This window comes from Macrobrachium nipponense, chromosome 39 (genome assembly GCF_015104395.2).
Source record: "Macrobrachium nipponense isolate FS-2020 chromosome 39, ASM1510439v2, whole genome shotgun sequence".
Classification (NCBI taxonomy): domain Eukaryota; kingdom Metazoa; phylum Arthropoda; class Malacostraca; order Decapoda; family Palaemonidae; genus Macrobrachium; species Macrobrachium nipponense.
Genome location: NC_061099.1, coordinates 20,984,639 through 21,010,214, shown reverse-complemented (window position 1 = coordinate 21,010,214; position 25,576 = coordinate 20,984,639). Strand labels below are relative to the sequence as shown.

The 25,576-nt window shown below is 45.1% G+C and overlaps 1 protein-coding gene across 2 annotated transcripts in view; it reads right to left on the bottom strand.

Moving 5' to 3' along the window:
* Window positions 1-21,993, bottom strand: part of LOC135210187 (ciliogenesis and planar polarity effector 2-like) — a 47,913-nt gene extending 25,920 nt beyond the window's left edge. Inside the window, exon 1 of one of the 2 annotated variants that reach the window (XM_064243020.1) lies at window positions 21,841-21,993. The gene's annotated coding sequence lies outside the window, so the exon portion shown is untranslated. Of the gene's footprint in view, window positions 1-17,350; window positions 17,370-21,840 lie in introns of those variants that run through there. The other variant, XM_064243021.1, reaches the window with a different exon arrangement.
* Between the last annotated feature and the right edge of the window lie 3,583 nt (window positions 21,994-25,576).

Genomic DNA, 25,576 nt, shown 5'->3' with positions numbered 1-25,576 from the left:
GGAACCCATTCCCGTTTTCTAACCAGAATTTTCTCTTCCACCTGTCTCCTGAGGGGAGGCTGGGCGGGCCATTAATCGTATATATCTGCCGGGTAAGTATGTACAAAACTTTATTGTATACTAACAATATCATTTTTGTACATGCAACTTCCCCGGCAGATATATACTTAGCTGATTGACACCCTTGGTGGAGGGCAAGAGACAGTTACATACTAATTATTTATGAATATAAAAACAGGGAAACAACATACGTTGTAGGTATTAACAAAAAACAACCTTGGTTCCTACCTGATATGGAAGAAGACTTCATTGATACTGTCTATGAGTCTGCTTGCCATCAGAGTTTTCAGAGAGGATGAGACCTGTGACTGATAACCCTTTCGGATCATGCCAATGGGGGCTTACCCGCTACATGGCAGAGCCTTTTCTTGGATCGTACCAATGGGGGCTGACCCACTTACATGCAGAACCTTGACCTGTATCATACCAACGGGGGCTAACCTCTTACATGATAGAGCTTCAGGTAATTAAGACACTACAAGGAGCACAAAAACGACCAATCCCGATCACCTGACCACCACTAACATGTTGAACTACGATTTGAAAAGGGTCAACTCCTGCACCCTCTTTCAATCGACCAATAAAACGCACCAAAACCATTAAAAACCCTAACCTAATAAAACTAAAAAGGATTGGGTTCAGCTCCCTGTCCCAGCAACGAATCCGCAGATACGTACGCTCCTAGAGTAAAGCATTTGTCGTACGTCACTTGAATGTCTCTCAAGTAATGGGATGCAAAGATGAATTGCATATCCAAAAAGTTGACTCCACTAGAGTCTGTATCGACAAGTTCTTGTGAATGCCAAAGAGGTAGCGACTGCTCTTACCTCGTGAGCTTTAACTCTAAGGAGGTCCAGTTGTTCTTCTTTACACGCTAAATGGGCTTCCTTGATTACATCTCTGATGAAGAAACGCCTGAGCATTTTTTGAGATCTGTCTTCCGGGATCTCTAACTGAGCACCATAAACTCTCCTTACTCCCCTTTAGTTCGTTCTTCCTTTCTAAGTAGAAACTTAAGGCTTCTAACTGGGCAAAGAGACCCTTTCTCGCTCTGTGCCTCCTAGAGACGAAAGTCCTTTTACCTCGAAGGTTCGAGGCCAAGGTTTCGAAGAGTTTTCATTCTTCGCCAAAAACATCGGTTTGAATGGAACAGAACGCCGAGTCGTTCCTGAAGCCAACATTATGTTCTAAGGCTTGTAGTTCGCTTACTCTTTTTGCTGAGGCTAGCGCGACCAAGAATAAAGACTTCCTTGTCAGATCTCTGAACGTAGCCTTACGGGGAGGTTCGAATTTGGGGGTCATCAAGTACTTTAGGACCACATCTAAGTTCCAACTAGGTGCTCTAATACCTCTGTTCTTTGACGTCTCGAAGGATTTAATCAGATCATGTAAATCTTTGTCTTCCCCAATGTTAAGGCCTCTATGCCTGAAGACTGAAGATAGCATACTTTTATAGCCCTTAATTGTAGAGACTACTAGATTACATTTTTCCTTCAAGTAAAGGAGGAAATCAGCTATATCTGTCACAGAGGTACTGGAAGAGGATATCTTCTGAGTCTACACCATCTGCGAAACACATCCCACTTCGACTGGTAGACTCGAATAGTAGATGGTCTTCTTGCTCTTGCGATTCGCTTTCGCAACTTCTCGAGAAAAACCTCTCGTTCTGACAAGTCCTGCGATAGTCTGAAGGCAGTTAGAGCGAGAGCGGGCAGGTTTTTGTGATACCTGTCGAAGTGGGGTTGTCTGAGAAGATCGCTGCTGTTGGGAGAGATCTCGGAAAGTCTACTATCCATCCCAGTACCTCTGTGTACCAGTTTTGCGCTGCCAGAACCGGGGCTATGAGGGTCAGTTTGGCTCCCTCTGCTGCTGCAAACTTCCTTACTACTTCCGATATGATCGTGAAACGGAGGAAAAGCATACCCTTCCCGTTATTCCGGACCAATCGAGGAGAAGGCCGTCCACCGAAATCGCCCTTGGGTCGGCGATCGGAGAGCAGTAACCTTCCAGCCTGTTGTTCCAATGGGTGGCAAAAAGATCTATATTTGATCTCCCCCAGAGGTTCCATAGTCTGTTGCATACCTCCTGATGCAACGTCCATTCTGTAGGCAGTACTTGGTCTCTCCTGCTCAGAAGGTCGGCTCTTACATTTTTGTCCCCTTGAATGAATCTCGTCCGGAGAGTGATTCTTCTCTCTTCAGCCCAAAGCAGTAGTTCTCTTGCCTTTTTGTAAAGGGAGAAACGAGTGCGTCCCTCCTTGCTTCTTGATGTAAGCTAAGGCTGTTTGTGTTGTCCGAATTGATCTGTAGGACTGAACCTGAGATCTGAGCCTCGAAGTGTATGAGAGACAGGTGAATCGCTGTTAATTCCTTCATATTGATGTGCCAGGACACCTGTTCTCCCCTCCAGGTGCCTGACACTTCTCTCGTCCCTAGAGTGGCTCCCCACCCCGCATCTGAGGTGTCGGAATACAACACTAGCCGAGGGTTCGGAACATGAAGGGATACTCCTTCGTTGATCCTGCACGGATTCATCCACCAACGAAGGTCCTCCTTTATTTCCTTCGTGATCTGGAAGGAATCGGACAGATTTTGGGAATCTCTGATCCCAATGTTCTCTTAGATAGAACTGTAAAGGCCTTAGGTGAAGCCTTCCTAGAGAAATGAACTGTTTCCAACGAGGGAAAGGGTCCCCAGAAGACTCATCCATTCCCTCGCGGAACATTGTTCTTTCTCTAGGAAGGTTGCTACTTTTTTCCAAGCAGCGGTTCTGTCTTTCCTGTGATGGAAACATGAAAACCCCGAGAATCCATCCGAATCCCAGATAAACAATGTTCTGCTGGGGAATCATCTGGGATTTCGCGAGGTTTACCAACAGTCCCAAAGACTGTGTTAACTCCAGTGTCAGCTTTAAGTCCTCCAGACATCTGACTCGCGACTGTGCTCGTATCAGCCAGTCATCTACATACAAGGATATTCGAATCCCTTCGAGATGAAGCCAGTGAGCCACATTTTTCATCAGTCCTGTGAATACTTGAGGGGCTGTTGAGAGTCCGAAGCATAGGGCCCGAAATTGAAATACTCTTCCTTGAGCCATAAATCTGAGGTATTTCCTGGAAGCGGGTGTATTGGCACGTGGAAATAAGCATCCTGCAGGTCCAGGATACCATCCAGTCCCCTGGACGCAGGGCTGCTAACACCGAGGCTGTCGTCTCCATCCGTGAACTTCCTCTTTGCTACGAACACGTTCAGGGCGCTCACGTCCAGAACTGGCCTCCAACCTCCTGAACTTTTCGGAACCAAGAACAGGCGATTGTAAAAACCCCTGGGAAGAGAGATCTTTTACTTCCTCTATGGCTTCCTTGTAAAGCATCTGCTCCACGAGATGTAGAAGGGCTTGTTTCTTGACAGAATCCTTGTAGTTTGCTGTCAACTCCTTGGAGTTGTAGTTAAGGGAGGTTTTTTCCCTGAAGGGGATTAAATATCCTTTCTTTAGGATGGATAGGGACCAGGCATCGGCACCTTTCTGTGCCCAAGGTTCGTAAAAGTTTAGAAGCCTGGCACCCACTTTTGTCTGGAGGACCGCAGTCTCACTGGGTCTTGACGAACGGCCTTCGAGAAGACCTTCCTCTCTTCTCCGATCGTCTACTTCTGAGAGAAGATCTAGGGGCAGACCTTCCCCGAGAAAGGGCTGCTGGAAGGAACTTTCTCCTTCTTTGAAACCTGAACAGAAGGTTTTAGCCTTTAAGCTGACTGGGCCACGCAGGTCCGTGTGGCCTTTTCTGATAATGTCTTCGATATATCCCTCACTATTTCCTGAGGAAAAATGGTGACTAGAGAGGGGCGCGTATAAAAGGGAGGACTCTGCAGAGGAGAAACAGATTTCGTTAAGAAGAGCTAAACACTGCTCTCTTCTTCAATATACAGGATCCAAAAAGGGATGCACTTCATTGGAGCCATCCATAACCGCCTTGTCTAGGCAGGTTAATACGCTGCCCAACTCTTCCATGGTAACGAAGTCTGGTTCTTGAGACTTCTTGGCTAAAGCTCCCAAAGCCCAGTCCATGAAGTTAAAGACTTCGAGAGTCTTGAACAGGCCCACTTGATGAGATGATCAACCTCACACATTCCCCAAGAGGCTTTTGCAGAATGACGAATCTACAAGAGCGGAAAAGTCTGCATCTGAGGACGAAGGGAGTCCCAGGCCCATTGGCTCCTTGGTGTCATACCACATACCTGGTTTTCCCGTCAGCTTAGAAGGAGACAAGCGAATACCGTCTTCCCCGCTTCCTTGTTCTTAGATCTGAGCCAGCTCTCGAGGCTTCAGAGACTTTCTCATAGAAAGAGTAGGGGTCATCCTAACGAAGGAGGAGGACTTCCGACAGTTTCGTACTAGATAATAAAGATCCCGGAGAAGGGGGATCCGACGGGCGTAGCGATCTCCAAACACCTGCAACAAAAGAGAAGCAGTGCTAACTTATAGTCCGAAATCCTGCATCTTTGGAGATCTCTTCTTCCGAAACTTCTTCCAAAAGCGATGCAGGCGAAGAGGGCTTTGCCTTTTCAGGAGACCGATCCGTAGAAGAAGCCTTTTTCTTTCGTGAATCCTAACTGTAGGAGAATCAATGTCCCCTTGCTGGGATATCCGAAACCTTGTTTCTATCCTCCATTCCTGCACGAGTCCTGGAGCTTCCCTATACTCGGGCTTCTGCTCTGCTCCTTGCGCCTGCTAGGAGAGGCGCTTGCGTCCTGAATCAGACGCCTGTGAGGCGAAGAGCGCCTGCGAGGAGAAAGGAGAACATCCTGTTCCTGGCGCCAAGGAGAAGAGGTGCTTGCGTCCTGGTGAGTGCGCCTGGGCCAAGAAGGCGAGGCGCTTGCGTCCTGGTGAGGCTGCCTGGTCCAAGAAGGAGAGGCATTTGCATCCTGATGAGGACGCCTGGAAGGCGAAATGCGCCTGCGAGGAGAAAGGGAGAAACCCTTTGTTCCCGTCGTCCCAGTAGCGGAGACGTTTGCGTCCTGGTAATTGCGTCTAGCAGGCGAATAGCTCCTTTTCCCTTTGCGTCCATCCGGAGAGGCGCAGAGGTTCTCTCCTATCCCTCCTGGGAGGCGAAGAAAACTTGTCCAAATCGAGGCGCCTATTCGGCGATACTCTTGCGTCCTAAGAAGGATATCTATAAGATCCTACGGGACTCCTGATTCCTGGTACTTGCCAGAGGAGAGGGTTGTTCCTTCGGGAAAGGTCTAGAGGACGAACGAACACCGCTCCTTCCTTCTTGCGGAGCTCTGAAAAGAGAGGGGCTCTCTTCTCTCCCAGAGCTCTTAGCCGCACGAATTCTCTCACGAGAATCCGCGAATCAGGCTCCTGATAGCTGCCATGAGAGGCGTAATCGTCTCTAGAAAAACTCCTGGGAGAACTCTTGCTCGTAGGGAGTTTCCGATTAGCGTTCTTAGCAGGAAAGAACACACGAGTCCTGTCATATGCAACTGAAGAAGGTCTCGCTGGGGACGAAACCTTTCAGGCGAGGAGCGTCTGCTAACGCCAGGGCGCCTACTCTCTGAGGCTCTCCTAACAGAACTCTTGATGGGAAGAGAAACGTCTTTCTTCCTAGAAGAGCCTTCAGAAAGAACTCCTACTAAGGCAGACAACTGCTGTTGGAGTCCTACCAAGACTTCCTTCGTCTTGTGTGCGAAACCTTCCGGAGAAGAGTCAGGAGATCTCGTAGCTCTCTTCTTACGAGCGGAGAATACTCCGGAAAAGGTTCAGGACTGGAATGCAACGCTTCGCTTGCTGGCGTTTTCCAGGATCTCTTAAGAGGACGTGACTTACAGGCAGAACTCCATCCTCTTCTTGGAGACGAAGAGTCTGAGTCCGAAAAGCACTTCCTGAGGACGCTTTTGCAGTAGCTGTCCTTGGCAGCCTGGGAAGCGGCTACAGGATCTGCCGAAGGGACGCCTGACCGTTGGGAATACTCTACATCCCCCTTGCGGCTTTCGACATTCCTCCTCCCTTGGTCATGGGAGTCTGAAAGAGGTCTAGGCCTAGGAGCAATGCGGAGTCGGTCAGACGCCCCCTCCACTTCACTGGGGACACTGCACAAATCACTGCACACATCACTGCGCTTACCTGTCTCCTTCATTGCTTGCAGTTGCGATTTTCAAGCTGATTATTGAGGCTCTCATTGCAGCCATTTCCGTAGACGCATCTACAGGTTCGCTGCTGGGGGAAGGGGTGAAACAAACTATGAGCAGGTGAATTAACAAGAGTTAGGAGCTACTTCCTGCTCAATAGAGCAGGATCTACTTGAGCTTCTGATGGAAGCCCTCCTAACTCTATCTTTCTCAAGTTTCCTTACATAAGAAGCCAAGGTCTTCCATTCCACTTCTGTTAAACCCTCACATTCCAGACAGGTGTTAATCGCAGAACAATCATTCCCCCTACATTTTTTACAGACCGTGTGAGGATCCACCGATGCTTTCGGTAGCCTCACCTTACATTCCTCTTTCGTACACACTCTAAATACAGGTGCCACGTCAGACATTTTAAAGAGTATCCAAACCAAAATCCAAAAAACGGTCCACGATAAGCGTATGCCAAAACCAAAGATCAATGTTACATCACCAAAGGTCAAACAGATAATCCTGGCCAAACGAGAAAAGATTTCAAAAGAGGAGGTATCAACAACGGTGTTGTTGCTACCGGCGACAGAAAAATTCTGGTTAGAAAACGGGAATGGTTCCTATTCCCGCCACCCAGCGGCGGGAGTGGGCTGGTCATCTGACCTACCTGTCGCGTGTGCCGCGAGTTTTGAATTCTGTCGGGACGTCAGAGACTATAGCTAAGTATATATCTGCCGGGGAAGTTGCATGTACAAAACATGGAACAGTTTGTAGTAAATGCATTGGCATATGTGAAGCTCCTCTAATTTGGCAACGATAACATTTTTGCCATTCTTAGCATGCAAGCATTAAATGTTACATTTATTTCTGGCATACAATTATTAAAAATAAAAAAAAGTCAAAGTAGTAATATAGACTTAAATGAAGTGCTAGCAAAAAAAAATAAATAAAAAATAAAAAATTTTTGTCATAAACACTTTACTATCTGTTGTCTGGTCGGCGATGGTTTTCGGCAGGCAGATGTACAACAAGGCTGGAAATTTTTTCCCCCACAACTTTGCTGTAAACAAACTATCAACGTAGTTGAAGTGCAATTTGGAGTGAATTAAGACCAAAATGTGAAAAATTACAATCAAATAAGCACTTTGGAGTTTCAGTTGTGATGGCAGTAAGGATAAAACCACCAATTACAAGGTAAAAATAAATTTCATTTCAAACCATGACCCCTTGAATAAGAAGTTTCATACTTTCACTAATATAGGCAACAATATATTGTTTTATTGTGCTGATTGCAACTGCAATCTTGAGTAAGATCAATAAACATTACATATACACACTAATACTGTTCAAATGAGCACTGGGAAGGTTAGGAAGGATGTGGGTTCGATGCCGGTTACGAAAGGGACCGGAGATGGAACACGCCATATTGGATTTAAAACAAAAACGCCTTGAAAACATACTATTTTACGAAGACCTCACGTGCTTATTTTAGTTCGTATGGCGCTTTCATATATCACATTTTGTTGACAAAACTTCATTCTTTTGAATGGTATGCTTAAAGATGTAATTGTATTCTTGTTTCACCAATTAAATATCTAATGAATAAGGGTGATCCACCTGAGTACAATGGATTCACGGCAGTTGCTTCTCCTAAAGGGCAACAGGTTGTTGAAACAGAAAACAACAATATGTAATAGCCTATAGGCCAGTTTGTCCAAAGAATAGATACCTACCTACATAGCTAGCTAGGACTAGCCTAGAATGTAGAAACAAACTACCATAGCTACAATTGCAATAAAATTTAGGCACAGGATATTGGTACAGGAGCTGTATACTGATCGGGATAGATATTGGTACGGCTGTGAATTGCGCACGCGTCAATTTCAGACTTCCTGCCGTACAAATAACATGGTGTGGTGGGGGTACGTCAGATTCTGTCAGTGGTGCCGTATTGTGATCTTGACTTTTGGTACGGCAGTTAGCCGTATCCTTTACCAATTTGCTAATAATACAGCAGTTGCCGTACACTGTTGCAAGTATGGCACTAGAAGATCAGCGACAGTAGTAGGTAATAATAGTAGTCAATTGAATTGTTTCGCTACACATGTTCAATTCAAAATGTCAAAGTGAAGCACCATACTGTCATCACCAAAGCACCAAAACATTTTGACAGTAAAAAAAAAATATCAAAAATTACAATAATACTTATACAGACTTAGATGTTAAATAAAGTACCTATACATAAAAAATAACACTAAACTAATCTATCTGTATACTTCAAAATTTAATCTTCTTTGAATCTCCTCTGAACCATGTACTAGGGTAGAATATCACGACAGGCCAACCCTCATCACGGTGGACGGGTCTTATTCACTCGATATTTAATTGGTGAAACATGAATACAATTGCAACTCTAAGCATACCATTTAAAAGACTGAAGTTTCGTCAACATATTGTGATATATGAAAGCCCCATACGAACTAAAATAAGCATGTGAGCTCTTCGTAAAATATGTTTTCAAGGCAGTTTTGAAATCCAATATGGCGGCTACGTTTTGCATGGACGGTTCTCATCAGTGACGGCACCATCTTTCCCCAGCCTTCCCAGCACTCATTTGAACAATGTTAGCGTATATATGTAACGTTTATTGATCTTACTCAAGATTGCAGTTGTAATCAGCACAATAAAACAACATTTTGTTGCCTATATTAGTGAAAGTATGAAACTTGTATTCCCGGGGTTATGGTTGAACTAACGAATTCATTCTTACCTTGTAATCAGTGTTTTATCCTTACTGCCATCACAACTGAAACTCCACAGTGCTTATTTGATTGTAATTATACACATTTTGGTCTTAATTCACTCCACAGTGCACTCGAACCACATTGCTGTTCGTGTTTCCTAGCACTCACTCCGTAAACAAAGTTACGAGCAGCAGACGACACACTGATTATGAGATGCAAAGCTTTATTCCCTTAATTGTTTACTTTACTCAATATTTAGTTTAACTCTACTTCAAAATGTTTATTTAATTCATGTCCATTATCCCTTTTTGGCAACCAAATTAACCCCCAAAAAAATTACAAATGTTTTCGGATGTATACTTACGAGCAGACGACGTGAGGAAAATGGCTCATCGTTGCCAATCTAGTGGAGCGTCACACATACGCCGATGCATTTACAAACTGTTTCGATGAATTCTAGTTGTCATAGTAATGCAGTAATAATGATAAAATTGCTCTAATATGTATATACACTACAAATGGATACGCTAATTTCACTTATTCCACGGTTTTGTGTAAGTCTTATACCTAGTTTGGAGGGTAACACATACCAATTGACAACAACTGATAAACAATTGAAGAGCGCAAAACGCCGCAAAGAATGCCTAGTCCCCTTGAATAAGTACGAATAAGTGCTGGTAAGAGGTGGGTTTACGATTGTTGTGATGAAAGTGCCCAGCGTCTATGGATACAAGTGGTGTGCAGATTTAGCACATGAAATGGGAAGTTTGTTGACACAAGCGACTCCGTAAACATCAAGATAGCGTCAATCTTCGAAACATTTTTAGTTGTAAGTAAAAATTTCTAAAGCGTTTTGGTGAGATTTCCACTGCCGTAGCCACCCTTTTCAGTACCCTCTGTTTAAATATGACAATTTGTCGAAAATTGCATTTTTCCTAACTATACAAACCTGAGGTCCTTTAACAATAGGAAGTAGCTAGCGGCAGCTGGAACGGTCGTAAGCTTCGAACAAGGGGAGAACGGTAAGTTAACTGCTTGTCCGATCGTCGCTTGCGCCGCGCGACTGGGAGGTAAACAAATCACTTTTGCTTTTGGCCCATGCAAATACGCAGAGTGAGGGGTGGCATGAGGAGGGACTATATGTAAAGGACCTCAGGTTTGTATAGTTAGGAAAAATGCAATTTTCGACAAATTGTCATTTGTTCCGATACGTAATACAAACCCTCGGTCCTTTAACAATAGGAAGACTCACTTCTTGGTGGGAGGAATCTGAGTCTTTGATGAACAGACTGGTGTTCGTCCATCCTGGAATGCCTCCCTGGCGTAAGAGCGAGGGAGGGATCCAAGCCTCTGTCCGATTGATCGGGGTTGTTTGCACCGCAGGATCAATGGTCAGACCTCTGGGCCGAGTACTAAGAGAGAGGCAAGCGTATCTCTTTGTACCAGCATTGTAAGAACTTTTTTCCTTTACATGAGCAAATGTAAAGTAATGGGTTGTCTCATGTAGGCATCCACTTTCTCCCCCTTGTTGGAGAAAGTGTGGATATACACTCCTATCTCTAGTTTAAAGAGATAGGATGGAGCTCTGTTGAATAGCTTACCTGCATCTGACTCCCTTCCAGCAAGGTAACGACCGTATCCCTCTGCCCACGGTTAGAGGTAGAGAAAGATGGTGAAGAGAAGCCAGTCACTCTCCTCATTCGCACATTCATTCTCCCAGTCATACCAGGAATCGATGCTGTTCTGCCTGCTCGGGTGCTGGGTAAGCTTACACAACGTGTTGAGCAGCCACCACAGGTCCCAAGGAAAAAGTATCCAAGGACTTGTGGGCAATATCCCACCGAAGGTAGGAAGGACGTGAAGGTGGTCTGGTTGGCCCAGACACCTGCCTTCAGGACCTGCGCCACGGAGAAGTTCTTACGGAACGCTAAGGAGGGTCCGATACCTCTGACTTCGTGGGCTGGGGGCTCTCGTCGGAGCGTACGGATGTCGTCGCTACCATCAGCCTCGTACGCTCTCCTGATCACCTCACGCAGCCAGAAAGAAAGCGTGTTCTTGGAGACTTCTTTCTTGGTAACCCAGTGCTAACGAAGAGGCGTCGACACTCAGGCCTGAGATGTCGAGTTCTCTTCAGATAGCGCCGTAGCGCCCTCACAGGACAAAGCAGCATCTCATCCGCATCGTTATCGGTGAAGTCCAGAAGGGAGGGGATCGTGAAAGACTCGAACCTGTCGTCAGGGATCGACGGTATTCTGAGTCTTAGCTACGAAGTTCGGGACGAAATCGAGCGTCACAGATCCCCAGCCTCTGGTATGTTTAACATCAAAAGAAGGCCATGTAGTTCCCCTACTCTCTTCGCCGATGCCAGGGCCAGCAAGAAGAGGGTCTTGAGAGTCAGATCCCTGTCTGACGACTCTCGGAGTGGCTCGAAGGGTCTTCGAGTCAAACTCCTAAGTACGAGAGTCACATCCCACGCAGGGGGCCTGAGTTCCCTGGGTGGGCAAGACCTTTCGAAGCTCCTCATTAGCAAGGAGATCTCGAACGAATTCGAGATGTCCAGTCCCCTCAGTTTTAGGACGAGCGCCAGTGCTGCTCATATCCTTTAACTGTGGGTACTGAGAGGAGCTTTCTCTCGGCGAAGAAACACGAGGAAATCCGCTACCTGCTGAAGAGTGGCTCTGAGAGGAGACAGACCTGTCTACGACAACCCAACCACGAAGAAGACGGCCCACTTCCCCTGGTACACAGCTGCAGAGGACTGTCGGACGTGTCCAGCCATCTCTGTTGCTGCGCTACGAGAAAAGCCTCTCGTTCGCAAGAGTGGTGGACAACAGCCAGCCGTGAAGTTGAAGGGACTGGACTGCTTGGTGGTACCGTTCTACGTGTGGCTGGGCTAGAAGGTTGTGCCAAGTGGGTAGCTCTCTCGGTGCGTCCGCAAGAAGAGCCAGCAGGTCCGGATACCAAACGGCTTGCCGGCCGTTTGGGAGCCACCAGGATCATTCTGAGTTGGGAGTGACCAGCGCTCGACTGATCACTTTCCGAATCAGACAGAAGGGAGGAAAGGCGTAAGCGAAGAGGTTGTCCCAGGGGTGTTGGAGAGCGTCTGCAGCTGCCCATGGGTCCGGCACAGCTGAGAAGAAAACCTGAAGTTTTTCTGTTGTGCCGGGTGGCGAACAGGTCTACGACCGGTCGCCCCCACAGGTTGAAGAGCCTTTCCGCTACGTCTTGGTGTAGAGACCATTCGGTCCCTATCACCTGATCCCGAGGGCTGAGCTTGTCTGCTACTACATTCCTCTTGCCTGGAATGTAGCGCTGCTGACAGCTCTATCGAGTGAGCCGTGGCCCACTCGTGCACCTGCACCGTCAACTGATGGAGCGGAAGAGACACTAGCCCCCCCTGCTTGTTGACATATGCCACTACTGTGTTGTCGCACATCAACACCACTGAGTGTCCCACCAAGCGGTCCTGAAACTCTTGGAGAGCGTAGAACGCCGCCTTGAGTTCCAGGACATTGATGTGAAGGTGCTTTTCGTGATGGTCCCACACACCTGCAGTCAGCAACTCCTCCAGGTGTGCGCCCCATCCCTCGGTCGATGCGTCTGAGAACAGAAGCATCTCCGGGGGGGAGTGCGTATGGGCACTCCTCTTAAGAGGTTCTTGTCGTCGAGCCACCAGGCTAGGTCCTGCCTCACCTTGTCCGTGATAGCCACGGGAAAGTAAGGAGGATCCCTGGCCTGAGACCAACTCTCCCTTAGCCTCCACTGGAGAGACCGCAGGTGAAGACGCCCGTGAGGGACTAACTTCTCGAGTGAACGACAGATGGCCGATCACGACTTGCCATTGCTGTGCTGCCTGTTCCTGCCGCGACAGGAACCGGCCGGCTGCCTCCCTGAATTTGCTGATACGCAAGTCTGCGGGAAAGACCTGCCCTGCTACCGTGTCTATCCAGCATACCCAGGTACTTCATCTTCTGCTTGGGTTCGAGATCGGACTTCTCGTAGTTTATCACGATCCCCCAGATCGCGACAAAACTTGAGGAGTCAATCTCTGTCCTGTAGCAACTGCGAGCGGGAGCTCGCCAGGACTAGCCAATCGTCGAGATACCTCAGAAGACGTATCCCGTGCGAATGGGCCCAAGCTGACACCAGAGTGAACACTCGCGTGAACACCTGTGGGGCGGTTGAGAGACCGAAACAAAGTGCCCTGAATGAACCTTGTCACCGTCCCGTCGAAGATGAAGCGGAGGTACTTTCTGGAGGACTGATGGATGGGTATTTGAAAGATACGCGTCCTTCAAGTCCACTGAAAGCATGAAATCGTTCCCCCTGATAGAGTCGAGCACCGATCGTGCCGACTCCATCGTGAACCGCGTCGTGCGAACGAAGCGGTTCAGGGGAGAGAGGTCTATCACCGGACGCCAGCCCCCCGATGCCTTCTCCACTAGGAAGAGGCGGCTGTAAAACAGCCCGGTGACTGGTCCTCACGATTTCTACAGCTCGTTTCGCCAGCATGGTCCTTGATCTCCTGTCGAAGAGCGTTGTCCTTTGCTGATCCCCGGACATATGGTCTGTAGGTGGACCGGATTGGAGATAGGGGGGACCGAGGACTCGAAGGGTAGTAGATATCCCTCCCGAAGGACGTCTACTATCCATTTCTCGGCGCCGTAGCGCTGCCAAGTCGCCCAATGGCTCGCTAGGCACCCCCCCACTTCCGGCAAGCAGGTGAGGGGGAACGCCGTCCCTAGCGTTTCCCACCTCGTTCGACTTCTTTCCAGCACCCCCCTCGGGGAAAGGAGGGCTGGGAGGAGGCTGGTTGCGGCCTCCTCTAGCAGAAGTTGAAACTACAGGAGTCTTCACACGGGGTTTGGACGGTGCAACCGTCTTCGCCGCCGTGGAAGCGCTAGCCAAGCTCTTTGGTTTGGCCGCAGTCGCTCGAGATTGCCCAGCTAACCTTCGAGACTGCCTTGGTGAACTAAGCCGGTCACTCTCGTCAGTGCGCCGCCTTTCCACGCAGCGTCCACCATCTCTCCAGGGAAGAGAGCTGGGGAACTCCTAAGAGGTCCATTTCGAAGCCCGAGTGCCGCCTCACGCCCGGCCCCCTTGGTCACTCGGGTAAGGACTGCGTCCCTACGTCGAAGAACCAAGTTGGCCCACAGGTTAGCAGTCTGATGGGCGAGGTAAGAGATTGCTCTTCCTCCAGACTGGCACAGTCTCCTAAAAGAAGCGTCGTCTTCGAGAGCAGAGCTCCCAGAGCCGGCCGCTACTTTGGATATTGTGAGGGACCACAAATCCAACCAGGAAACTGCCTGGAATGCTGCCATAGCGGTAGATTCCAGGGCGAGTGCCTCCTGCTTTCGGAGAACCATAGGTTCTCCGACAGGAGCTGCTGCAGGGACACACCTGGAGTCAGCCTCGCTAACTCCGGGTTAACCTGTTTCGGCAGTATCGGGTCTTCCGAAGGCACGTAGAATCGCCTCTGCCGCTGTAGAGGAGGAGGAAGCAGCTTAGCAGACCGTCCGGACTTTAGCGAGTCCTCCCGTCCTGAGACGAGATTCTCCACCTGATCCAGGACCGAGTCTGCAAGCTCAGATCGCGGTAACCCCACCATCATTTTGGGTTCCCTCTTGGGACCCCAAAATGATTCGAGCCGGGACGTGGGCTCTGCCGGTGGTAGCGGCGATCCTTCCGCGAGGTCATTATGCAGACGCATCAGCTTAATGACCTCCGCAAAGTTCCTCTGTATCTCGGGAGTTACAGCGTCTTGTGGAGTAGGACCGTCCAGTCCCTCCAGCAAGAGCATAACCCGCGATACTCCTCCTTCAGAAGGAGAACAGCGACAGACCCCATGACGGTCGCCTCCAACTACTTGCGCGACGTTCTGGTCGGTCCTAAAACCGGTGCCTGAGCCGTACGGCGTCATAGCTGGGTCACGAGCGGCGCACCGCTCTCGTGATCGCTCCTCTACCTCGGTTACCTCGCCTCCCTCCCGGTATAAGCCCGAGGAGGTTTGAAGGTACGGGAGAGGCAGAACCTGACGCTCCCCCCTCGCCTCGTGGCAGGACTCCAGCGTGGCGTGGAAGGGCTGCTGCTGATCGTCCAAAAACCCGCGGTGGGACGGTCGAGCAGCAGGCCTAGCCTTGCCGCTCGCCTGGGGCGATTGGCTCGGCTGAGAACGTCGAGACCGATCTCTAGCGTCAGGCGAGCTGCCGCTGGTCACCGTCTCCGCCCGGTCCCATCGGGAGCGGCGGACGGGTGACCTGCTAGGCTCTCTGTCGCGTCGAGACCGGCCAGCGTCCTCCTCGGCGCGTCAAGCCGCTGGTACCAGCCGTGGCTGGTACCGGCGGCCGTGGGATTCTTCCTCGCCTCAACCCGTGGCCGGTCAGCGACCGTCACGTCAGCCCGAGCATCCAGTTGATCGCTGCGAGAGCGTCCACTGGCCTGGCGAGAGTCGTGTGCACGACTCTCGCCAGTCTTCTGCTCCGCGCCGCTGTCTTGACGGCGAGCGAGCTCGGGCGTCAAAACTTTGGCTGGACGGTCTTCTTTGGAAGAGCGTCCACTCGGTGCTTCTCTCGCGAACGAGAAGCGGCCGAGACGGAACCTGTTTAGCGGCAGAACCGCTAGCACCAGGTGAGGACGCACCAGCCGAGGCTGGTGCACCTCTGGTCCCCGTCGACTTCTTCTTTGCAGAAGAAGCGACGGGCCCCGTTCCCGAAGGAACAAGAGGACCAGCAGAAGAGCTCCCCAGCTCGCCTGAGCGAGCCGGTGGGCCCTTAGAAGATCCCGAAGGAGTCTTCTTAGGGGGGGAGGAGGCAACCTTCTTCTTCTTCGGCTGTTTAGCCTTAGAAGTCGAAGGGGAAGGAGAGGCAGCAGACGACGAAGAAGACTACGAAGACGACGACGACACCTTCTTCCTCTTCCTCTTCTTCTTCGCCAGGCTCCGCAGGACAGACGTCAGGTCTTCCATCCAGGAGGGAGCCGGGGGCAGTTGCCGAAGCAACAGGGCCCGACTGCACCTGTCCGGAAAGACCTGAGACTGTGACAGCAACCACCAAACAGCAGGAACAACAGGAACAGGTCCGGGCGGGAACAGCAGGAACGGCAGGAACTCTGAAAGTGATGAGGCAGCAGGCCCCTGATCTGAAAAGGAATGAGCGGCTGGGACAGCAACAGGTACGGCAGGCACGGCAGGTACCACAGGAGAGCCAGGCGTCCTGTCGGCAGCTACCGTCATCCTCGGCACTGGCGGCAGGTCCAGGGGGTACTCTTTGGGCAGCGGAAGTCCGGGGTCGGCAATACAAAGAACCCAGGTGGTGGTGGCACCGTCCTCTTTGACACGGCAGGAATGGGTTTTTGGATCGCAGCCGTGGGTGTCACCGACATGATAGTGGTGATACACCAGATCGGTGGCATCTCATATGCTGGTGTCGAGATTGTGGTTGTTGTAGTGGTCACCGCACCATGAGTGACCACTGCCGACCCCGCCAACCGCTGAATCAACCCCTGTATGCTCGGCACTCCCTGCAGTCCCAGCGACTCCCACACCTGTCCCAGGTCCGTCCTTCGCTGATGGCACACCTGCGGAAGCAACAGTCGGGTTAGTTAGAGGGGTTTCCTCACGCCTGGGGGGGAGAAAGAAGAACCCCCCCAGAGCGGACGGAAGACCCCGAGTACAACTGGACGTCCGGGTAGCGGCGCCCTCATCCCCACTCGACGGATCGAGAGAGGAGACTCCGCTACCCCCCCGCAGGGGAAGGCGCAAACCGTGGGGGCCTGGCCGGGGGGCAGGAAAGAGGACGAAGTGTCCGTTACCAAAGGAGTCACTGGACTTTCCGATGACTTCTTGGGCGGCCTAAGTCTCTTCCTGCCCTCGTACAGCACCCACTGCGCCTCGGACCAATTCATACATATTACACAGGGCTCGTTGCGGGAGCACTCTCGCCCCCACAACGAGTACAAACCTCGTGGAGGATCTACATTCGACAAACGATCTAAATCCCCCACATCTACGCCCCTCCGAGCCGGGACACACTCTACGGGCGACCGCCGGGGCGTGGTGATATCTCCATTTCTTCTTTCACTCATTGCAATGATCAACAAAAAGAAATGCAAAAGTACTTACAATCACTCTGATTTATACAGAAAGAGAGGGCAAATACTCAAACTCAAAGCAAACGACAAGCGGGCAGACGCGATGACGAGCACGTCCTTCCCACACACGGCCGAAAGCAAAAGTGATTTGTTTACCTCCCAGTCGCGCGGCGCGCGACGATCGGACAAGCAGTTAACTACCGTTCTCCCCTTGTTCGAAGCTTACGACCGTTCCAGCTGCCGCTAGCTACTTCCTATTTGTTAAAGGACCGAGGGTTTGTATTACGTATCGGAACAACTTAAAATTTGGCCTTAATTTCTAACTTTGGAGTAAATACTTACTTCGAAAGGAGAGTAGAGGTCTTTAGCTCCGTTTTTCACCAACAAGAAGTCGCAACTGATGCCCATCTCCGGTGTCAGGACGCGTTATAATGTACTTTTTCGGAGGGTGGCTAGCGTTGATTGTAGGTGGCCTGCATGGCCTGCTGTGATATTTTACCCTAATACATCAGTTTTTGCCGAAAAACAGACGTTTTCAGGTTTCAACCAGCTGAAAAAGGCAATAGACGTCTACGAGGGGTTAAACTTCCAGAAATTGTATACCCGTAGGTCACAAACGATCGAATCGGCTCTAAAAAGAGCTCCATAGAGGAGATTCAAAGAAGATTTGAAGTACACAGAAATCGTGGTCTGCTGTATTCATGGTGATAAGGAAAAATACCAAAAGACGTTGATCCTCTAGTAAACGGCCTAATCAATCGTAAGTAATCACACAAATCAGGTAATAGGTAGAGTTAGCATCTTGTTTCCCATTTTAGACGCACTATACTGACTGCTGCACTACTTTACTAGCTAGGCCTCAAAGTCTTCGATTGAAATCTCCTCCCTTCGGAGCTCTTTTCAGGGCCAATTCGATCGTTCAAAACCTACAGATATAGGTAGGTATATACAATATCTTGAAGTTAGACTCTTCGTAGACATCTATTGCCTTTTTCAGCTCGTTGAAACCTGATAGGCTAACATTTGTTATTCAGCAAAAACTGATGTATTAGGTACTAGGTTAGTTTTACACGGTTCACTTTGCTAGGTTGCCATTTTCTTGCGATCAGTTGATATGCCTGAGGTGGTAAACAAGGGATTGCACATGCGCAATTCACTGCCGCACCAATGTATATCGCAATCAGGATACGTCCGATACAGCTGCTGTACCAATATCCAGTTCGTGAAATTTAGGGCCTAAGTAAGCCTAGGTTAATGTCTACTTCATTCTGTGAATCGGCAAATGATTTAAAGAACAACCACAATTAGCTACTATTGCCCTATTGCTTTAACCCGTTCTTCTATATATGTACCACAATATAAAGGAAATGAAATATGTCTTCTACTGCATCATTGCAAAAAGGACAACAGGTGTTCTCCTTCTGGTGCCTTTTTGCTATATTTAAATTAAGAGAGTTGGTTCTGGCTTTGAAGAGAAGGACTGAACCCGTAGAGTTGTCATAAATTTCTTCATCTTTTATTTCTCTTTTCCACGTTTTATATATGTTCACAGTCACTTTATTTTCCAACTCTTCTTTCCACCTCTCTGTGTCCCATATTCTGGCTTTGTCCTTTATTTCTGTTCTGGACATTCCTTCTAATTTTCTTAAATTTATTTTAACTTCCTGCATGTACTTTTCCACAGTTTTCCACCATTTTCTTTCCTTTTCTTGCATATCTGTAATTATTTTCTTCAGTATCTCTTTCCGTCCATTTAAAGTATTATTTACATAGCTAATCTTCCCACTCATAATTCTACTTTTCATTGAAGAAGCTCCTATCTCCCCCTTAATGTGGCTACTACTGTACTTCTACATGCCCTAATATTTTTCCTATATACCTCATTCTCTATTCTTTGTAATTTTTTCTATTTCTGCGTCTGTTAGATTAACCACATTGGTTCCGTATAAGACTGATGGTAGAGCTATGTTTTTCCAGAATGTTTTCCCTATTAGAACTTTGTTGCAGCTTTTTCTATCACGGAGTAGGTTAGGTTGGCTAACTTCTGTGCTTTATTCAACATTTCTTTTTTCTGAAGCTTAAACAGATTTCTAGAGTCATTTATCTTTATTCCTAAATATGTGATGTTCTCCCTCACCTTTATGTTCTCTATCTCTTCTGGTTTATCTTTCATGTTGAAAATAATGATGCTGCTTTTTTTCTCTTTATTTATTTCTAGCCCACATTTGTTTCCTATATCTATTAAAATCTTTATGTTTATTCTTGCGTCTTCTATATTACTTGCTAGAACTAATCCATCGTCGGCGAAGAAAAGTGTCCCTATCTTTACTAGTTCATTTTCAAATCCTGTCCCTTCCTCCTCCATTTTCTTAATTATTAAATATGTCATTAGTTTGAAAAGTGAAGTAGAGCCTGTGCAACCTTGCCTAATCCACTTGTAATTCCCATTTCCTGTTCGACTCCCTCCCCTAGGTCTATATTGTGCTATCCCCTTCATATATGTTAACTACTGCCTCTATGATTTTTAGATGTATTTTGAACTGTTTCATAACTTCGATCATGACTTCTCGTTTTACCGAGTCAAATGCGTTACTGTAATCGATAGCTATTACTATTAATGGTTTTCTATTCCTGTAGCTCTCTTCTACACAATATTGTAGTGTAAGGAGTTATCTTCTATCCTACTCCCTCCTGTAAATCCCTGCTTGGCATTCGTGATCTTGTTCATTCAGTCTGAGGTGTGCTTCTATTTCGTCTTTTATCAGCATCATGAATACTTTGTATGATATATTTAATAAAGCTATAGGCCTTAAATCCTTAGCCCCTTGGTTTCCTTTTCTTTTCTATCATTTTTGTTCTAGATTTCTTCCAAGATTCTGGCTTTTCTTGATTTCTAGTTCTTTGTTGTAACACCTAACTAGTACTTCTATACAGGTTTTGCTCTTCATTAAAGCTTTGTAAAGCTCTGGTTTGATTCCATCTGGGCCTGCAGCTTTTTTAGCTTTGAGCTTACTTAGACAAGCTATGACTTTTTCCTTGGTTATCACAGGCTCCTGCATTGGGATTATCTTCCTTTTGCATCCATCACTAGGTCCATGTGTTCTCTTAGTACTTCTGGGAATCTATAGTCTCAATTCTTATGATATCATCTTCTGCTGCCAATTCATTTTCATATTCCATCCTTTTCTCTTCGTTCCAGATTTCCTTTATTTTATTTTTGTGTTTGCTGTAAATGGTTTCTCCATATTCACTAATTCTTCCTTTGTTTCAGCCTCATTTAGCTTGCTTCCCTGTTCATTCTATAAGTGTAATAGTTTCTTTTTTGGCTTTTTGCTTATTTCTTAACTTACCAATATTTTCCCAGAGCTCTTTGTTTTTGTTTCTTTTTATTTCTTCTGTTATTTTCTTTTCATATATTGTTATCTTTTCTCTTATTAATATCTGCAGTTCTTTTTTCTTTTGTATATATTTCTTCTCTAGACTTTCTTTTACGACATTATCTCTCTCATTCCTTTTCTTCCTATTCAGCTCCTTCCTTTCCTTGATACCTTTTCTTATTTCTTCACTGAACCAGGGTTGCTCTTCTACTTTCTCCTCTACTAGCAACTTTCTCCTATATGTTCTCATTAGCTTGTCTTCTGCTACTTCTTTTATTGATAAGTCCATATCTGTGATTCTGTCAATGTCTTTATCTATTAGGATCTCTTCTAATTTTTTAATAAAGTCATTTAGGTTGTCTTCATCTGTTTTGAAGTATTTTACTTCCCCCCATTTACCCTTGTTGAGATTCTTATTCTGTCCTTTGAATGTTAAGTGAATGGTAATTAGGTTATGGTCCGAGATATCAAATTCCTTTTTGCCTTCATCAATTACCATCTCAAAATTTTTGTATAACTTCTCATTGACTAAAGCAAAATCTATTACGCTTTTCATCTGCATTCTCTCCCATGTGTATACTCCAGTGCATCTGTCTTCTGCGTTAAGTAGTATTAGCCTATGTTCATTCATCCATTCTAATATTATTTCCCCGTTTCTGTCTGTATTCTGGTGGCCTAAGAAACCTATATGGCCATTGAAATCTCCTAAAATCAGTAATGATTCTGTCGTTTGTGTTTTTCATTATGTTTTCGCATTCTAGTTTTTATTGCTTTATCTCTATTTTTATCCTCCTCTGTATTTCCTACTGATAGGTATAACAATAAAATATGGATAGTATTATTGTATATTTTGCATTTAGCATAAGTAGTGGTCTTTGCTAATAGTCTCCACCTTGTTTAACTCTGTGCTATCACTGTCTCTATATAGCATCATTAACCCTCCCCCTTTTTTGTCTTTCATCTCCCTCATACCTATTTTCTATTTTATTTATACCTTTACTTAATGCTAACTTGTCTAGTTTCTGGTGAGTTTCAGTTAAACAAAATATCTTATTTTCATTGTCTAAAAAACTTTCTATTTCTACTATCTTTTGTCTAGTTAAACACTGTATATTTATCATATATATTTTAAACTGTATTTCAACTTTTTTGATTTTGGCTCCTTGGTTAACTACTCATATATAGGTACCCTAAATTACCTAGTTCACAATTAGGTACTCAAATACTAATAATAGATATAATAATTAGTAGTAGTATCTAGTCTACCTAGGCCAAGTAGGTAAGCAAACATCTTTAGCTAGGTAGGTACTACCTAGTTAGCTCGTCTCCGCCAGCCTCATTTCTCTCGTAGGTATCTTTCCCATTAAATGGTAGTAATTAGGTATAGCTACCTGCAACACATATCATAATTCCTCCATACACATCTGATTAATTTCGTAAAATAAATAAACTTACTTTTCGGTTTCTTGAGAGCCAGGGTCAATTATTTTAAGGGCAACTTCGTTGGAAAATACTATTACTAGGCTAGTATTCTGTTAAATTTGTTTACTTCGTGAATACTCTTAGTAGTAAAATTAGTAGTAGTAGTAGGTGAGATGTTCATTTGAAACGGCTCCCTTTCTTGTTTTATTCCTCCTCTGTTTGTGTTTAAGTTTCTTCTCTCTGAAATACCAAATTTTCTTTTAGAAATTCTTTCCTATTCTTCACTTCCTCCCTCGGCCGATCTACCAACAAGAGTATATTAGCTAATAATTCCTCTTTATTTTCTTGATATGGTTGCTGCACAAAACTATATCTATTTCTAATCTCATTGTATGCTGGACAGTAAAGTAAGAAATGTTCTAAATTTTCATTTTTTTCCCTCACAGCACAAACATTTTGTATCTTCTATTTTCTTTTATCCTGTGGTGAAAAGATGGACTTAGTGGACTGTATATGCTTAACGTTGTTACTTGGTCAAAAACCGAGAAAAGCCTTAGAAGCCCTGTCCACACGGTTGAGCTTTGCTCGACGAATTGCTGTTCGATGTGACGTCAGAAGTGGAGAAACAGCAGATAAGGTTCCGATTTTTCGACCGTGTGGACGGGGGCTTTACGTAACAACTCCACAAAACTCCCTTTGCGGTTTCTGAATTACGGGGAGATATTTCTCAACCTAATTCATAATTAACGAGGATAACACACCAATATCATTAATGAATAGTACCACAATTAAGTACTTTCACTTACTGAGCAGTCCTTGTAGACATGAAAAATCGCTATACGAGATACGACGAGAGGTACGCTCCTGCCCCCCCCCCCCCCCCTCTCTCTCTAAATGTTGCGAGTACTCACGGGTTGATTTTCAGACCTTAGAGGACTGCAGTGTTATCTCGTTTCTCAAAGTTATTTGCATAACCTTAAAGCATGAACACAATAAAGGTTTATCAGATCAATTTATATTCACCATCCACAAAACTGAAACATTGGAAAAATGAAATAAAATCGAGGGATATTGAAACGCATTTGATAAATGTCAAGTTAAAATTAATTTAATTACTCAAAGTTAAACATATCAAAGAGTAATAACATATAAGTGACAAATGAAATTATTCACTCAAGGGGAATTGCAAATCAATGGCACTCAAATGAAACAAATTACGACAAAATTCAAAGAATTAGGGCAATCGCCCTCTCTAAATCCACACACACACATCACTACACAACACCACTAGATGACAGGTCACCTCAAAAGTTGAGCCAAGAAGCTGTTCGTTGAGTTCCGTCCTGCATTCGGGTTTTGTTGGAGAAAAGAGACAAGGTATACAATTACCACGAATGCAGAACTAACTTACAAGGGTCTCGTGAAAGCTCTACAATAATTATCAAGTTCGTTGTCAAAAATAAATTCCAAATATAATAGTGTGCAACTTCAACATTTATTAAATGTAGTGAATTAATTGGTGGTGTGTGTCAATACAATTTTGGGCGATATCATGCCCATACATTGTACTACGCACATACGCATACACACCCCTAGAGGGGCACGCAAAGGTGTGATCAGAGGGGCGAATTACTACCCTTCCTTTCCCCTACCGATCTCTTGACCTCTCCTAGTAGCTTCTCTGGCGAGAGGCACAAACAAGACCCAATAACACCTTCGTTACTTACCATACGTGATATGCGCAATACACTCACCAAGAGCAATCATATCATATATATATATCATATCTATATATATATATATATCTATATATATATATATATAGATATATATGTATATAAGGACAAATGAATTATCATAAATAAAACAGTAATCAAAGTAATTATACTTCGTTACTAACAAAACGTCTACTGACGTTTATGTCAAAAAACTTCGTCTTTGTGTAAAACCATCTTTCGGTGCTAATTAACCGCACCACAGATACTACGTACTAGAACATAGCAAAATCATATAAAATAATGTTATGAGTGTCATTCTCGAGTAGATGTGGTTCTTTCACCCTTATTATGTCTTTAAATATAGACGCACAAATCTTTATAAAATATACGGGGATGCGAATCCATTTGGTTTTCACATGAATACAAATACACTGACATAGTTCCTGTCTGTCGATTACCTGACAGACGGCAAAACACGGTGAAAATCAGTCAATAATTTCTTATGAGACAGACACTAACTATAATAAAAGACAAATAGTACGGAAATAAGTGAATACACAAAAACATTGTTTTTTCAATGTTATCATACCAGATTTCTTCTTTTATGTTTTCTTCATATTTTCTATAGATTCTTAATGTTGACTTTTCATTAATATCTTTCTGTCATGTTTTTCTGACCCAGTTGTTTGTTATTTCTATTAATTGTTTATCTTTAACTGCTTCAGTTTTACTTAAGTTTGCTTAGTTCTTTCATAATTTTTTTTTACTTGCATATTCCAGGTGGTTTTCTTGTTTTCATACTGATCCATGGTTATCTTATATAGAAGCCTATTTCCACCACTCTTCAGTGTATGTTTCAGGTAGAATAGTTTATTCTCCATATCTCTTGGGTGGCAGAGACGGCCTGTTTCAGGCCCTAATACACAACTTCCTGTTTAGCTTGGCGCTTTCAAAATTGTTCTATGTACTTGATTGTCTATCTTCTGAAATTCATTTATGGTTTTCTTGTCAAGTTTCATGACTTCCATGAAGGACGGCATCGCTAATCCTTTCCAATACAATTTTCTTATTATTACCCTGCTACAGCTTTTATTGATGGCTGCGTTAGCCATATTTGCTTTAATTTGGGTCCTTTTTGCCTGTCCTCTGAAGCAGCCTTTCATGTTGTTGATTGTCACCCCTAGGTATTTAATCTGTTTAACTATTTTTATTCCTTCTATGTGCTCCATATTTTCCACATCATCGATACTATACCAGTCGTTGTATATCAATATGTTACTCTTGTTCTTATGTTTAAGCCACATTCACTCGCTTTTTCCATAAGGGAAGGGTTTTTATTGCTTTTATTTCTTCAAGGGTGTCCTAGTATTTAATCCAGCATCTGATATAATAGTGCCACTATCCTTATACCTTCATTTCTAAAACCTTCTGTTGTATTTTCTAGTTTTTCTATGATCATGCAAGTTATTAGTAATAAGAATATGGTTGAGTCATTGCATCCCTGTCTTATTCCATTACTTAAATTTAGCTAGTTTTGTTCTATATTGTTAAGGCATAAGATAAGTTACATCAATTGCATATATCTTTGCAACTGCATTTATTACCTCTGCATGCAGCCTATATTTCCTGACCTCTATTTTTGGATTTTTCTATTAACCAAATCTAATGCTTTTTGGAAGTCCTTATTGATACAACAAATAATGGGTACTTCTGTACTTTCTTGTATCCTAAGACAAATTAGAAATTCTTCTTTGGTATATTGTTTCAAGAATTTTACCAGCGTTTTCCTTAGGGGTTCTTCCTTATTCTTGCTTATTTAACGTCGTATATCCTTATCCATTCTTTTTCTGAGGTTACAGTACGTTTGATTATTTTTGTACTGAATTGCAAGACAATACACTTTTAATTAACTATTGATAGTTTGCTAAATTTGTGTTTTTAACAAATGTTTAATAAAGTAGTTTTTTAATGAATATACATCTATATTTTTTTTCTCCTTTATTCTACAATATTATGAGCTAAAGTAGGTCACCTGAAGATTGGAGACACCA